The sequence below is a fragment of the Bos taurus genome, chromosome 2 (genome assembly GCF_002263795.3).
Source record: "Bos taurus isolate L1 Dominette 01449 registration number 42190680 breed Hereford chromosome 2, ARS-UCD2.0, whole genome shotgun sequence".
NCBI classification, from domain to species: domain Eukaryota; kingdom Metazoa; phylum Chordata; class Mammalia; order Artiodactyla; family Bovidae; genus Bos; species Bos taurus.
In genome coordinates, this window is record NC_037329.1 from 4,005,608 (window position 1) to 4,021,658 (window position 16,051).

The 16,051-nt window shown below is 47.4% G+C and overlaps 1 pseudogene; it reads left to right on the top strand.

Annotated features, from left to right (window-relative positions):
- Window positions 1-412: 412 nt before the first annotated feature.
- Window positions 413-518, top strand: LOC112443680 (uncharacterized; annotated as a pseudogene).
- The last annotated feature ends 15,533 nt before the right edge of the window (window positions 519-16,051 follow it).

Here is a 16,051-nt window from a genome sequence, read left to right on the forward strand (position 1 = left end):
CAGACCCACTGTCTCAAAGCTGATATTCATTCTCCCTGCTCTTGGGGACACGACTGGAGACAATGGGGAATGAGTAGGGAAGGTAGGTGTATGTATCTGTGTGTGTGTGTGTGTGTGTTCACTGACATTAAAAACTGTACTTCAGATGGGAAGAAGTGGGGGTGGGGCAAAGCTGAGTCCCACTGGCTGGTGGTGTTATTTTCTAGAAGTTCAGCCCCCGTTTCTTCATCTGCAACCCACATGGGCTTTAATGAACACACAGGTGTGAATGAAAGCAATTTTTATGGAAGTTTTGCTAATTATTCTCCCTGATGGCAGGGGCCATGTTTTTATGCCTTTTTAAGTCTAAGAATTTAGAAGACTGAGTGACATGTGGAAGTCTTTATATAACTTTATTTTTTAAGTGATTATGATTGCTTCTCTGCCTTTTGGCTCAGATTAGTGTAGGATCTGTTCTTATCAGCTTAAAATGGTGATGATGATGGTGTCATTTTAATACAGTTATGTCCAAACCTTTTACCAAAGTTTATTATGTAAATATTCATGTTCAAATTTTTATAACAGTGTGTCATGTATTTTAAAGAAATATTATGTGGAGTCCAATATTTGACAGACTCTACAGAAGCAAGAGTAGCCCTCATTCAAGAGAAGGGTACAAAGTCCACTCAAAGTCCACTCTTGTCTGATGGCAGTCCCCACAGCAGCTTCACGGAAGCTTCGGGCACGATTTGAAAAATAGTTTCAGAGACAGTTTGCAGATCACTCTCTTGAGTAGAGGATGTCCTTTCAATTTCAGAACTGGGGCTCTGGGACACAGCACAGTGAGAGGAGGTTTCGGCTTCTCCCAGCACCCCGCTGGATGGCCTTTCTCTAATTCCAGCCTCCCCAAGAGAAGAGGAACCATTGCAGCAAGTGTCATGGGGACAGCAGCTGACATGCACCAGCCTGAGCTAAGCCCTAAGCTCACAACATTCAGGGCACCCTAAAGGTCCAATATCATCCATACGCCCATTTTGCAGATTAAAAAAATAAATAAATAAAAGCTTAGGAAGGTAAACCAGCTTGCCTCAGATCAATAGCTACTAAGCAAAGGATTCAGAATAGCACCCAAACCAAAGTCCACACTTGTGGCCACCCATACTGGAACACACTGGGGACACCCAGACAGTGGGAAGGAAGAAGCACGCCAAGGCTAGGGTGCTTGGTGCCAACAAACCCCCTGCTCCCACCCCTCCCCTGACAAGGCCCTTGATGAGTGGAGGCAAGTGATTCCAGAACTACTCCCTTCTCCCTTGACAGGAAGCGGGACCGCTAGGCAGGCAGCACAGGGGAGAGGGTGGGGTTGCCTAGGCTTTAATACAGAGGAGTAGTGGGGGGTACACTGAGGTTCCCGCCTGTGGTCCAGTCCGGGTCACCAGGCCAGAAGACCCCAATGAGGAGGCTGGGCCAGGTACTTCAGCCCCAAGAGAGGAGCCCCCACTACATCCCTGAGAGCAGGGAATCAACTTGGTGGGTTGGGGGTTGGGGGATGGGGGCTTGCAGCTCCTGTCTAGAGAGGCAGCCAAGTCTGCACTTCAGGATGATAGACGGATGTCCTAGGACTACCGGGATTTGCCAGCACAGCCTCCTTCCCTCCCCCACGTGGCTGGGTGGAATCCCTGCTCTTTTGATGCACTGACTAATGTTTTTTAAATGGTGCCTACTAAGTGCCTGGCACCCTGCTCAGGGCTGGGTTGCCAACAGACACTGGAGTGGAGGGGAAAATGAAGGACAAAAACAAGTGGGGCAGGACCCCATGCTGAGCAGGACTCTGGGTACTGTAGGGAGGCTCAGGGGGGCCTGGGGAAAGGCCCTCTGAAGACACAGCACACACACAGGTGGACTCCAGAGGAGGTTGCAGTCCCAACCCTTGGCCCCACCAGGCCTAGTAGGGGAGCCACCAGGCCTTCTGTGTGCCAAGGGGCCCACAGCTGAGGAGCCCCTGGGCTGAGTCCAGGAGAAGAGTTGAGTGGGACCCTTTAGATTCCCAGGCCATCTGGGATGGGATGGATGCAGTCCCAAAGAGAGAGGATCAGAGAGAGTCAACCAGTCCTGGTGAGGACCCCCAGAGTAAGGGCATTAGGAGTACTCCCGGGCCTGGGTCGGTGTAGCAGCACCTTGCCCAGACCTCCCAAAGGAATCAGTCCTCATCCTTCAGAGATGCCTCCTGAACTCAGAAAAAAGTCTGCGCAGAAGGCTGCTAGCACCCTCACGACCCCCCCTTGCCTTTTTTGGACTTGATCCAGCACACCCTGATACGGTGTGGCTGCAGCCAACCCCAAACAGGCCTGCAAACGTGCTTGCCCTTCCACCATGCAACTGGTCCCCTCTCTTCCGCAGCGGAGAGGACATCCTGGTGACAGGAGTGTGCTATGAGAGACCATTCAGAGCTCAGCTTGGGCTTGGCCCCTTGAGGAACAGGGTCCCACTGCAGAACAAGAGAGGGAGGTACGGGGCTGGGCCAGGGAACTAGCAAGACTTGTGCCATGTACATCACCCTTGCTGCTGGGCCCCTGCCCCATCACGGTGCCCGCTCCAGCTGATGAGGCCTAGTAGCTTGGTGAGATGAGGTGTGATGGTCCCTGACACAGCTGTCAAAAGGACATGGAATTAAGTCATCCACATGCCTGCTCTGCAACCAGATCAGTACCAGATGCCTCTAAATGCACAGCCAGCCACTGCCCAAAGCCAAACCAGCTTCTCCTTAGACTAGTCTACAGCCCTCCAGACACAGAAGTTAAGACCCCACGTTGGACTCTCTAAGGCCTTTCTACCTCGGGGCAAACACTTCAGGGAGTTGATTTCTCCTGTCTGGGTGGAGCCAGGATGATGGTGAGAACACACCCCTGATCCCCTTGGGCATCCCTGCAATGTCGAGACAACTGCTGAGGGAGCCCCGTCATCAGCAATGAAGCCAAACATTCCACAGAGACACAGAACAATCAGCACGATCTGACTCGGGTTCTTCTAACATAAATGTCAATAGAAATCACCAACTCTATTTTCAGGAAACCCAATAATCTGTCATGTATACTGTGCGCAATCAAGAGAGACGTGGCTTTCCACCTTCTGACACCACATCACTAATCTCCCCTAACGGCCAGGAAGTGGGGGAGCATGTCTGTGGACAGTGTGACCACCCATACACTGGTCTTCTCAACCACATCCCTCCACAGATAAACATCACCCCCAGAATGAGGAACTCGGCCGCCCAGAGCCAGCCCCACAAATCAGGAACAATCTAACATCTCAAGGTCAGCTCAACGGAAAAATCATCATGAGTCTTTCAAGGCAACAGATCTCCCCATGCTGCCTCGGGTGCTTTCCAGCCCCAGAGCTGCCAGCACAGTCCTTGGTCCTGGTGGGACTGCAGGAGGGAAACAGGCAGAAGGGAGTGAGCAGAGCAAGAGGCAGCCAAGCCAAGATCAAAGGGGCTCCGCCACCTCTCACGGGCATCACTTTGCAGTGATGCACAGCAGCTCAGAGTCAGAAGGAAACTCAGAGATACTTTGCTTCAATAATTTGTTTTGTTTTCTCAGAGACAACCAAGACCAGAAAGGTAATGACCTTACTGGTTCACTAGGTGACAACCCTGGGAGGGGAATTCAGATCCCTTGCCAGCACCTCCTCAAATGGACAAAGGCAGAACTCCAGTCCTCCAACCAGAGGCAGGTGCAAATATTCAGTAAGCGTCAGAGATGACCCAGGGCCCATGGCGGTGCCCCTCACCAGATCACAGGTGACAAACAGATAATCACACAAACTGTTATTTAATATGAATTTCAGTTTTTTTTAAAAAAGCACATGGGGCTAAAAGACCTACTAACCAGGAGATCTAACCTATCTAACCTAGTCTTGGCCTGGCAGGCAGGGGGGACTTGCCTCAGGAGATGCTGTCAAACCTGAGCCTGGAAGGTTAACCGAACAAAAGATGGGCAGAGACCCAGGAAAAGGTGTCTCCCTCTCCCCTCCCCCTTTCTCCTGGCCTCCCTCCCTCCTCCTCCAGGAAAGCTGTTTGCTCCAGACCAGCTAGCCATATTGCCAGCTTTTACACATGGCATAGTCATCACTTTCCCTCAGCAAGGTCGCCTGCACTCACATCTCTCAAATTCCTCCCACTCAGCAATTCAGGTCCTGCCCTTCCCCCAGGATCCCAGCTTCCCCCAAACCCATCACCCAACGTGGGCTTCCTCCCCTCAACATCAATCACAGCGTTGGACACGCCATAGACTCAACGATGAATGGAAGGATGGATGGGGTAACGGGCCCATAAGATGTGGCAGGAAACAGGGCAAGAGAAAGTCTGAGATGTCCATCCTAGCCCAGCAAGCAGCCCACGGCGGTGGTTATGCTCGTGAGCCCTGGACAAGGCCCAAGACTCCTCTCTAAGTAAGAACAGAGACCTTTCAGAGCCTATTCCCTCAAGATACTTCTCTACATAGTGGTCCAAACACGGCCTTATTGAAACTCCCTTACACCTTGGTCTCATAGGGAAGACTCCACTCAGATGGGAAACAGCCATCTTGTCCAGACCTGGTTCCTCCATCTGCTGCCCCAACAGGCTCCCAGAAGTAAGGGCTGCAGGGTGATCAATAGACAAGTATCCTGGATACCACTGCCCCTGACCTGCCAACCCACCTGGGTGGAGGGGAAAGGGAGCAGTCCATACCAGCTGATGTGTGTGTGTTCAGTGGTGACTCCTCGTGACCCCGTGGACTATAGCCTGCCAGGCTCTCCTATCCATGGGATTTCCCAGGAAAGAATACTGGAGTGGGTTGCCATTTCCTCCTCCAGGGGATCTTCCCAACCGAGGGGTCGAACCCATGTCTCCTGCATTTCCTGCATTGGCAAGCAGATTCCTTACCACTAAACCACCTGGAAAGACTTTATCCTGGCTGATAGATCACCAGGAGCCAATCACTTGAGCCTGTTTATCTACACACGTGAGGAGGCGCCAATGAACTAGAATTTTAAAGTCAAAGCTGTTTTTCCACATCTAGGACTAGAGACAAGTCACCTAGCAGTCCAGTTTTGCTTTCTGGGGAAACCACAGGAGTGGTCCCTCTCTGGTTATGGTATCAGTGAAGCACCCATGCCCCAGGAGAATTTATAAGAGGACCTTTAGTGTTCTCTGCTGTACAATCTCCAGTGAAGGACCCTGGGGCCCTCTTGGAGAGAAAGGAATAGCATCACAACCCTGTAGCCAAGACGTGTGCACGCACAGTGCAGCCTGAGCTATGGCCCTCACCACCGCAGCGGACCAGCCTCCACAAAGCTGTGCAGGGCTTGTGTACAACAGCGACACCATGTGGCAGCTGCGGAAACCACAACGCCTCTGGCTTGATTGCTTTCCTAGCTCTCTCCCTGGGCGTCTGAAGACAGGACCAGCTCCAGATTCTGGGACAGATCAAGGACTTCCTGCCCTTCTACTGATGAAAACTGGTGAAAACTCCAGTTGTTCACTGCCATGTAGCCATATCTCCCCATGTCTCCCAAGCTGGTATGGGGCCATTCCAGTTTGGCATGCCCTGTCTTGATTGATGCTCATAACCTCCTGAGTGGCACATATCCGTATTGTCTGATTTCTGCAGATAGTGTTGTTCAGGAATTAACAACTTTCCCAAAATCACACACCCCAAATAAGTGGCAATGCTGGGATTCACACCAGGTCTGACTCCAGGATCCACACTCCTGCACTCTACAAAGCCTTTCTCAGCCCACAGCAGAAGCCAGAAACTACAAAGCATCTTAGGGCCACACTAGGTTTAACCCAATTAATGCTTCCCTGGAAACCTGTCCCTATCCACACCTTCTCCAGTCAGTGTAATGTCTTTGGCAATTGGTTCACATGTGGCCCAAACCCCTTAGATCAAAGACCATGTGTGCCATATGGCATGGGTTTTGCTTCGGGTTGGGTTTTTTTTTTTTTTTTTTTTTGCTTAGCTGGTGCAAGAAATATGTCTAAGCAATCAGCATAACTTGAAAATCAATTTGTATCCTGTCAGCCCAAGTATCGTTAAGAACCTCCACTAATACAGCAGTAATGAACATCTGGAAACACAACAGCTGTTGAGGGAACAAGTTATTATAACAACACTAAGATGACAGCTTGTTTTTCATAAGCTAGATTGGCTCTTGTACAAATGGGAGAGAGAGGCAAACAGACAAAACGGAAACCAGAGGAGGAGGAGGGGAAGGGAAGCAGGAGGAGCAGCTATGCCCCAAGAGCGACTTCATTGGGTGAAGGTCTTCACTCCCCTCCTTCTCTGAGCCGGGCCACCCTGGGGAGGGTACCTGTGGGCTCAAGTATCCCTCTGGCCAATCAGAGAGGCCAGCAGTCCAGCATGTGGACCCCTGTGTGGATGAGCATCCAGAGGTGGGCAAGCTGGTTGAGAAGGCAAGAGGGCCACCCAATGCAGGAGACATCTAGGCCTGGACTGGAAGTCTAGGGAGCCGAGGAAGGAGGCCTCTCCAGGCAAGAGTTGTCAAGGTTCTAGAGATGCTGGGTGTGACCAGAGCATTGGCCCTGGAGTCGAAGGGACAGAGGCTCCTCCGTGGGAAGCCCTGGCAGGGGTCCACCTTGGATCCTGGAAGTGGGTGTGACACGGGTATTTTTAAAGCTGTGTTTACAATGGGACAGATGTGTGAGGCAAAGCAGGGGCCCAGCCACACGCCTCTTTCCAACCAGCACTGCTGAGCCCCACCTCAGCACCTGAGTACCAGGGGTCCCCCACCTCTGGGCTCTGGACCGGTACCTCCTGTCAGACCAGCGGTGACATTAGGCTAGAAATAAAGTAAGTGCACAATAAATGTAATGCACCTGAACCATCCCCAAGCCATCCCCCTTCCCTGGTTCTTAGAAAAATTGTCTTCCACGAAACCAGTCCCTACTGCCAAAAAGGTGGGGGACCACTGCAGTAGGCAACAGGGCAGACAAGGTCTCTGCCCTTCTGAGACCCGCAGAGAGAGGACAGGTCATCAGGCTGATGTAACACCCTCCCTGGGGAGGACGCTACGGCAGACAAAGTCTCTGCTGTCCTGAGACCCGCAGAAAGAGAGCAGGTTATCAGGCTGACATTACACCCTCCCTGGGGAGGATGCTACTCCAACTAGGGTGGTCATGTGCAGCTTCTCAGAGAAGACTGGAGTGAGCAGAGCCTGGGGAAGCATGACCCACAGCTTTATAGGGACCAGGGGCTCCAGGCAGAGGAACCAGCAAGGAGAAGGTCCAGTGTGCTCAAGAAGAGGGTCCTGAGGCCCAGGAGGGTGAGCAGCAGACTAGTAGGAGAGAACAGGCTGTAGGGCAGGGCCTACTCTGGCCCACTGGCCACAGCTCAGGCTCTGAGGCTAGGAGAGCTGACTGCCATAACCACTCACAGCAGGAAAACTGGCTGCTGCTTTGTACGAGTTTTGTACAATTACTCTGAAACAAATTCTCAGAATTTGCATGATTAAGAGTAGGAACATTTTCTCACCCTCATACTTGGCCAACCATACTATTTTAATCTACCAACAACAACAAAAAAAGACAGTCTTAAAAAGTCAATTCCCTTCCAGTCACTCTTTTGTTATTCCTTATATGGGAAAATTAACTCCAAAACTCAATAAAAGAATATTTCTAGGTAACATTTTAGCTAACTACATGGTGCTTTGTTTCTGTGTTCATTTTAATCTGCAGAAAATGGGTTTTCCGTCCTTCAAAGTAGCATCACTTTTTTTGCAGTGTGGAGCCATAGAGTGTGGGATCTGAGCTGACACTTAAAGGGCCCTTTGGAATTGGTTTCCAGGCTGATGATGGATTCATCTGTATGGGGACCCAGGGAAGATGGTGTAACAGACACCCACCTCTGCATCCTGAGATGTGAAGTAAGTTACCTGCTTAGTCCCTGAGCTACATTATCCTGGGGAAAGGCCCACCTCTACTGAGACCCAGTGTCCATGTCAGTGGCAAGCGCAAGGGCAACACTGTTGGGGCTCCAACCTGCCCTCATCCCAAAAGCTGCCTTGGCCCAGTAGTGGAAATTTGAGAAGTAACAGCTGAGCTTTGGGACAGTGAGCCCAGAAGAGGTATCCTTGGGCAGGAAACATCAACAAAGGGTGCTCCCCAGCAGAGGGTTAGGGCAGGGAGCCCCGTAATAGCGGTTCCAGAGGGCCGAGACATGAGCTCTCTCCCCACTCTTCACACTTGGCGGCTAGACACACTGCTGTCTCTGCACTGCTGTGCTTGCTGCGGCTTTACAGTAGGATTTAAACTCAGGGAGTGTGAGTCCAGAGGGGCTCTGGATGAGCAATTCATCTCTTTTACTCACTCTAAATCTGCTGAGATTTTCTACTTCATCTTGAGTCAGTTTTGGGAATTTGTGTGTTTCCAAGAATGAGTCCATTTCATCTAGATTGTGTGCTTTGCTATGTTTGGTGTATAATTATTCATGGTTTTCTCTCATAATCCTTTTAATTCCTGTAAGCTTGGTATAATGCCCCCACTTTAATTTCTGATTTTAGCCATTTTCTAATTTAGTCCTCTTAGTCATTTATGTATCCTCTCCGTTTTTATTAGTCTAACTAAAGAGCTACCAATATTTTTTTTTTTATCTTTTCAAAGCAATGACCTTTGGTTTTATTGATTTTCCTTATTGTTTTTCTATTCTCTTTCTATCTCTATTCTGATTATTATTATCCCCTTTCTTCTGCTACTTTTGGTAGTTTCTTAAGGAATAAAGTTGTGTTGGTAATTTAAGACTCTCCTTTTTTAATGTATGTGTTCATAGATAAACCTCTCTGAGCACTGCTCTCACCGCATGCCATAGGTTTTGGTATGTTGTGCTCTTGTTTTCATTCATCTCAAAGTATTTCATAATTTCTCTAGTTACAGCTTTGACACATTGGTTATTTAAGAATGCTGCTGCTGCTAAGTCACTTCAGTCATGTCCGACTCTGTGCGACCCCATAGATGGCAGCCCACCAGGCTCCCCTGTCCCTGGGATTCTCCAGGCAAGAACACTGGAGTGGGTTGCCATTTCCTTCTCCAGTGCATGAAAGTGAAAAGTGAAAGTGAAGTCGCTCAGTAAGTGTCCGACTCTTCGTGACCCCATGGACCGCAGCCTACCAGGCTCCTCCGTCCATGGGATTTTCCAGGCAAGAGTACTGGAGTGGGGTGCCATTGCCTTCTCTGTATTTAAGAATACATTGTTTAATTTCCACGTATTTCCTTATTTTCCAGTTTTCCTTCATTTATTGACTTCTAGCTTCATTTGTTGTGGTTGGAGAAGACACTTTTATGATTTCAATCTTTGAAAATTTATTTAGAATGGTTTAATGGCCTAAATATGATCTATCTTGAATAAACTTGAGAAGAATATGTATTTTTTTTCATTGTGTGAAATTTTTATTCACTTAAATCAATAATATACAGAAAAACAGACAAAAAGTCAATAAGAACATAGACTACTTGAATAGCACAATCAGTAAATTCAACAACAGACATATATTGTACACAACATCATGCAAATTCATTTCAAAAACAGAAGTATATTTTCAAAAACTGACCCAGGGCTCAGTCATAAAACAAGTCTTTAAAAATTTCAAGGGATTAAAATTTTTTTTCAAGGGATTAAAATTTATATTAATGTTTCCTACTCATATTGCAGTGCAAAATTAAAAGTAGAAACGTCTCTAGTGAAGTTTTTATTTTATCTATTGTACTTTCCAGCTTCAGAATTTCTATTTGGTTCCTTTCTATAATTTTCTGTCTCTTTATTGGTACTTCCTATTTGTTCATATACCATTATGATTCCTTTAGTTCTTTGCCCATGGTTTTCTTCAGTTCTTTTAGCATCTATAAGACAGTTAATTTAAAGTATTTGTCTAGCATATTCAATGCCAGGGCTTTCGTGGGGATGGTCTCTATCAATTCCTTTTACCTGTGGAGAAATTACCATTGCTAATTCTATAATGTAATAACTCTGGAGATCAGATTCTTCCTCTTTCCCATGCATTGTTGTTTTTTTTGTTGTTGTTGTTATTGAGAGCTGCAACCATCTGTTTAGTGACTTTTCTAAACTTTTTTTTTTTTTCCCCAAAATCTTTATGCCTTGTTTCATGTGGTCACTGAAGTTTCTGCTCTGTTATCTCTGTGGCTAGACAGTGACTTGACAGCAATTTCTTTGAAAGTTGGGATCCAATAAAAAAGAAAAGATGCCTTGTCTCTTTAAAGTCTTTTCAATACACAATACACGCTGCTCAGGAAGCTGCTTCAGCCAGAGGGGTTGAAAAAAATGGTCAGCCTCTATGTTGGCCCCTGGTTTACCCATCAAAGCAAAATAAAACACACAATTCTATTTTTGGAGGGCAAGTTGTATTGCCCACTCTGGCACCAGCAAACACACCAGGAATACAGGCCGTCTTCCCCATAACTGCCCGCCTCACGGCTGGACAATGGAGGCTGGAGTCTGCCACACAAACAGCAAGTTACCAAACCCTCTCTTCATCAAGCACTCCGCTGGATGCTGCAAGGGTTTGACTAGGTTCCAGAGTTCTAAAATAGTGTATTCTGACAGTTTATGCCAGTTCAGTAACAGTTTTGGTGGAGGGACCAATTCCTGGAACTTCCCACCATGCCATTTCTATGACGTAATAGTTGTTTACCGTTTTATGGATCACTTCTCTTCTTTTGCCTAGTTATTTGTATATTCAGGCTTTCTCTCTCTTATAAAGTTAAGTTTTGGTCATTTATACTTGTTTGGGAAATAGTCTATCTATTGAGTTGTATTTAGCACTTTTTTGACCCCAGTTCAATCTCCTGCACCTCTGAGGGGCTATTTCTCCTTTCGGGCTCCTTCCTTCTTTAGGTTCCTGCTTCCTCTCCATCGTGAAAATGCAATGCTGTCTGTGGGGGCATGCGGTTAAATGTACAATGAAAGGTTTCGTTTCTAATTATAGTTCAGTTTCTAAAGTTTTGCAGATCATTTTAATTAATTAGACCAAATTCAAATTTATCCCTGAACTGATCACATTCCACCAGTTTACATTCCAGAAGAGTTTCCTGAGTGTTTGAGGAATGGAGTTCCTGAGAAGGGCATGCGCTTGCACGGTAACCCTGGGTTCACCGCAGGGAGCCATCCTGGCTGCAACGCCATCCATCATGTGTATCCTGGTGAAATACACCAAGGCCAACAGGACTAGCCAGCCGTTATCTCTTTGTTGGGGGTTTTCCAAAGTACCCATTCTAGTATTTACTTATGACTTGGGGTTTCTAATTCATTAATTTCTGTTTCTAACTCCTAAGTCCTTTGCCCTGAGTTCCTTAATTTACTTTATTCTTCTCTTTTTATTCATTTCTCCTTTCTGCCTAACTTTGAAATCATGTAAGGTCATGAATTTGCTTCATTATATCTTTGACAGATCTCCTAGGTTTTCACATTGCCATTTTCTTAATATTCAACAGTTGTGGTTTCAAATTTGCTTTGATTTAGAAGTTATTTAGGAAATGGCTGCAGGAAATTAAACGCTGCAGCCGTTTAATTTTCACACGGATGAAGATTTTGCTTTTACCTGTGTTATTAGTCTCCATTTCCACTGCACTGGGTCAAAGCACTGACCTGTACAATTTCTATTATAAGGCATTTACTGGAAATCTTTTTCTTGACTGTTGCGTAATGAATGAAACACTTTTGCAAGTGTCCCACGGGTACTGGAAAAGAGCATGGCTTCTCAGTTGAAGAGCACAGAGTTTGGTATGTAAGCTTTGGGTCGTCCCCTGATTTTACCACTAAGAGTCTCCAAGTCCTTATTGTTGCATCCAGCACCCAGAGCCAAGATACAGTTTTCACAGTTACACTGTTTTTCTCACATTTTGCTTGTGTTCCTGGGTTCAGTTGAAGGTGCCTAATGTTATTCTGGAATGTTATTGCTTAGAAAGAAATACAATTGGGAAAGGTCACTGCTCAAAGGAGAAGCAGCACATCCATGGTCAGAGGCAGGAGCCCCTGTGTGCCCTGCAGAGGCCAGCATGCCCGCCCAAAGGAAGGTGACACCCTAGACTGGGACCTGCTGCTCATGTGACATCCTAAGGCTGCTCCACATTCCAACTCTGGGGCACGCCCAGCATGTTAGAAGATTTTCCAAATTCCATAGTTTGGGGCAGCCAGTCTATAGAAAGGACTTGGGGGGCTAGACAGAAGATGACACCAAGTTAAGGAAATTGAATTGCACTACCAGCCCCTGCTTAAAACCATACTCAGCCTCCACCCAATTCCTCCCCATCAATAACTTTAGCCTTTGTGTCCCTTTAGAAGCTAAGCGAGGATGGTCAAACAGGAAATTTTTAGTAAGACTTTCATGGATCTTCTCACACTGACATTACACAAGGCCCAGTAAGTTACCCAAGCTCCAGGCAATACCCACTGTCTAACTCAGTGTTAGATGGACAAGAGGCATGTTCTTACTCCCTGTCCCACACCTTTCTCCTTCTTTCTTCTGGTTTTTCTTGTTTTTTTGGAATTTTTGTTATTGCTGTTCGGGCTTTTATTTTTGGTTTGGCTTTTTGGCCACACTACATGGCTTGTATGATCTCAGCTCCCCAGTCGGGAATTGAACCTGGGCCGTGGCACTGAAAGCCTAGAGTCCTAACCATTAAGCCACCAGGAAACTCCCAAGGCTTTTGGAATTTGAGAGTCAGTTTCTCTTTGTTTTTATTATCACTAAAATCTTTCAATGACTTGTATTGAAGTAGTAATACATACTTCACAAATAAAACAGGAAAATACAAATTAAGAGCATAATGGAATACCCTACAAACCCACCATATCGACAGTACATCAGCAAGCACCATGGACCCACTGGAATTCTCAGACTCACCAGACACTGCTAGGAAGAGTGCAAGATGATACAGATACTTGGAAAAACAGTTTGATTTTATCAGTAAAGCTGAAAATATGCTTGTTTATAACCCAGCACTCCCACTTCTGGGTATATAGCCCATAGATACGTGAGCACATGTGCACATATAAAGGATGATCACAGTGGAAATATCCATATGAGCCAAATATCAGGCACAAGCCATATGACTATTGAAGCGAAATGGATAAATAAATTGGGATTTATTCATACAGTGGAATTCCATACAGCAAAATAAATAAACTATAGTACATACAACTTTCACAAATATTATGCCAAGTGAAGTAGAAAGACACAAAAGAATACAGGAAGAACTGTGCACAATTTCAATCCATATCCCAGTCTTCTACCTCCAACTACCCACCCACCTTTCCATGTGCAGCTTAAACTCAGCTCACACAATCTGAGTTTCTGCTCTTGCCCCTCAAAGCCTGCTCCTCCCATCAGCTTGTCTAATGATAACTGCACCTTCCGGTGTTCAAGCCAAATACCCTGCAGCCACCCTTACCTCCTCTTCTCCGCTCATGGCCAGCAGCCCTCTGCTGAATGCAGGTCCACGCCACCATCGTCTCCCACCACACCAATCAACAGCAACTTCAGATCTCCCTGCTTCTCCCAACTCCAACAAGATCGTGACCCGATGTGTTCTGGTCTTCTTGGACCCCTATTCTGCTCCTCACTCACCCTGCACCAGCCACTCTGGCTTCTATCCTAGGCCTTGACATGCCAAGCATGGTCCTGCCTCGGGGCCTTTGCACCTCAGTTCCCCACACCTGAAACACTCTCCTCCGTGAATGCACATGGCCCTCTCCAACTTCAGGCTTTCTCTAGGTCTGTGTTCAGATGTCAGCCTCAGTGTTGAGGTCTCTTTGGAACACCGCATGTAAAGCTGCCCCTCCTCCTCATTTGGCATTCCCCTGCCAGGGCCCCACTTTAGTCTGTTCATACTGCTCACCACTTTATGACATTGTCCGTAACACTGTCTTCCCCAGCCCACCACCACTTCTAGAACATCAACTCCATGAGGACAGAGATGTTTTTCTGTTTTTGCATTACCGTGTCCCAATGTCCAAAACCCTGCCTGGGACATAGTATGTGCTTACTTTAGCACAGCATCCTTAGAAATCAGAGCCTAGGTCAAACATTTGTGCCAACACTTTCAGGGAGCAAGAGTGAGGGAAAGATGAGTGAACCAGGAAGGAGGGGAAGCAAATCCTGACAGCACACAGCCAAGTGGGACACAGCCTGGTGGCAGAGCGGCTGCCGGAGGGGGTGGCCAGGATGTCACCTCCTCGTTCCTCCCACTGGCCAATGTCCACTCCCCGGGGCACTAACTTACCTTCACCTTCTGCCTCTCCAAGCAGCCCCTGCAAGTCCACTGGGTCAGACCTGGGCAGGGAACTGCAGAGATGGGATTTGAGGCTGACCCTCACTCTAGGTCCCCAGAAGCCCACATGCTGTGGCCACAGAAAGAACAAGAGCCATCAAAGTACCACTAAGCTGGGAGGGGAGGGGAGTAGCTACGGCCAGGCAGATCCAGGCCCAAGTGGACAGTAGGAGACAGAAAATCTGGGCTTGGTAGGGGGATGGCTGCATATAGTTGCTGGTAAATGAATCTACTCTTCCCAGATGACATGAAATGCCACTTTAACACAGAATAAATTGTTGGAGTTGCTCATTTTAAATCATTATTTTATATTATTTACTTTATCTTCCATTATTTTTAGAAACACTTTATCCTGTTTTGTGTTATTTATCTATGGCTTCATGGTTTGATAAAGTCAGGCCTGACTGCTTCCTGCTAGCACATTCATGCCAGAACATCCAGGACTTCAGAGACACCCTAAAAGAAAAAAAAAAGGGTCAGAGGGACCTGCAGCTGATGCAGAGAACCACTTAGAAATGGAGAGAGGGGATCCAGCCCAGTGCGCCAATTCCAAAGCTTCCTGTCACACCAGCAGATCAGAGTTTTGGGGACAGAAATCAGGTTTCTAGTCAGGGAATACATATTAAGTCTGGATGGAAAGAAGGGTGGGATCAAGAGAGTGCACAGGACTGGGTACAGAGACGGGTTTTCATTTTTACCCAAGTTACACACGCACCACAGTTAGAAGAATGGAGCATTCAAAGGATGCTGATGGTCAGAGCTGACCGGGCTGGGCCGCTGACTGTGTGTACTGGCTGGAGGTGTCTGCCGAAGCCCCACCCTGGCCAACTGGCCAGCCCAGCACAGTCTGATCCTCTGCCCTGAAGTCTGCAGCAGCCTGGGGTCCCACCTGAGCCTTTAGTGCAGAAACCCTTCCGGTCTCACTCCTTTCCTGGCCATCCACCTAACAGGCCAGTGTTCATGGCACCTTCTCAAATACACACAAGGGCAAGGGCACGTTTCTTCTCCCTGGATTCCATGCTGGGAAAGGTGGGGCTCATGAGGATCCTGGGTGTACACCCTGCTAAAAATTAGCACCTTATGTCTCCCCAGGCCCCACCCGCCAGGGAGCTCAGAGCCGCACTCAAACTCAGCTTGAAGAAACGACACAGGTCCTAAATCATCTGATAATTTGCCTGTTCACTTTTCTTGGATTTACTCTTCCATCTCCCCTTATTCTTTTATTTTGTTTTAAATACATTCAGCCTTATTCCAAAAAAGAAACAGAAGTTGCTACAAAGTTACATATGTAGAACAAGCTAATACTCTGTGTGTTTTTGCCGGTGGCTCAGCTGCAGGCTTCCCTAGTAGCTCAGACAGTAATCTACCTGCAATGCAGGAGACCTGGGTTTCATCCCTGGATCAGGAAGATCCCCTAGAGAAGAGAATAGCTACCCACTCCAGTATTCTTGCCGGGAGAATCCCATGGACAGAGGAGCCTGATGGGCTACAGTCTCCCAAAGAGTTGGACACAACTGAGCAACTAACACACACACAAGCTAATATTAAATTAGAATAAAAAGAGACCCAGGGCAAAGCTAACACGAGAGTGTGGAAGTCAGGTGACTCACTCTGTGTAGTCAGAGCACTACCTCTGCACAACCATTTGCTTACTCAGCACACCCGCCGCGTCCCCCACCCCCCAGTTCCAGGTACCTGTAGGGGCCTGAGGCAGCCTAGGAGGCAACAGCA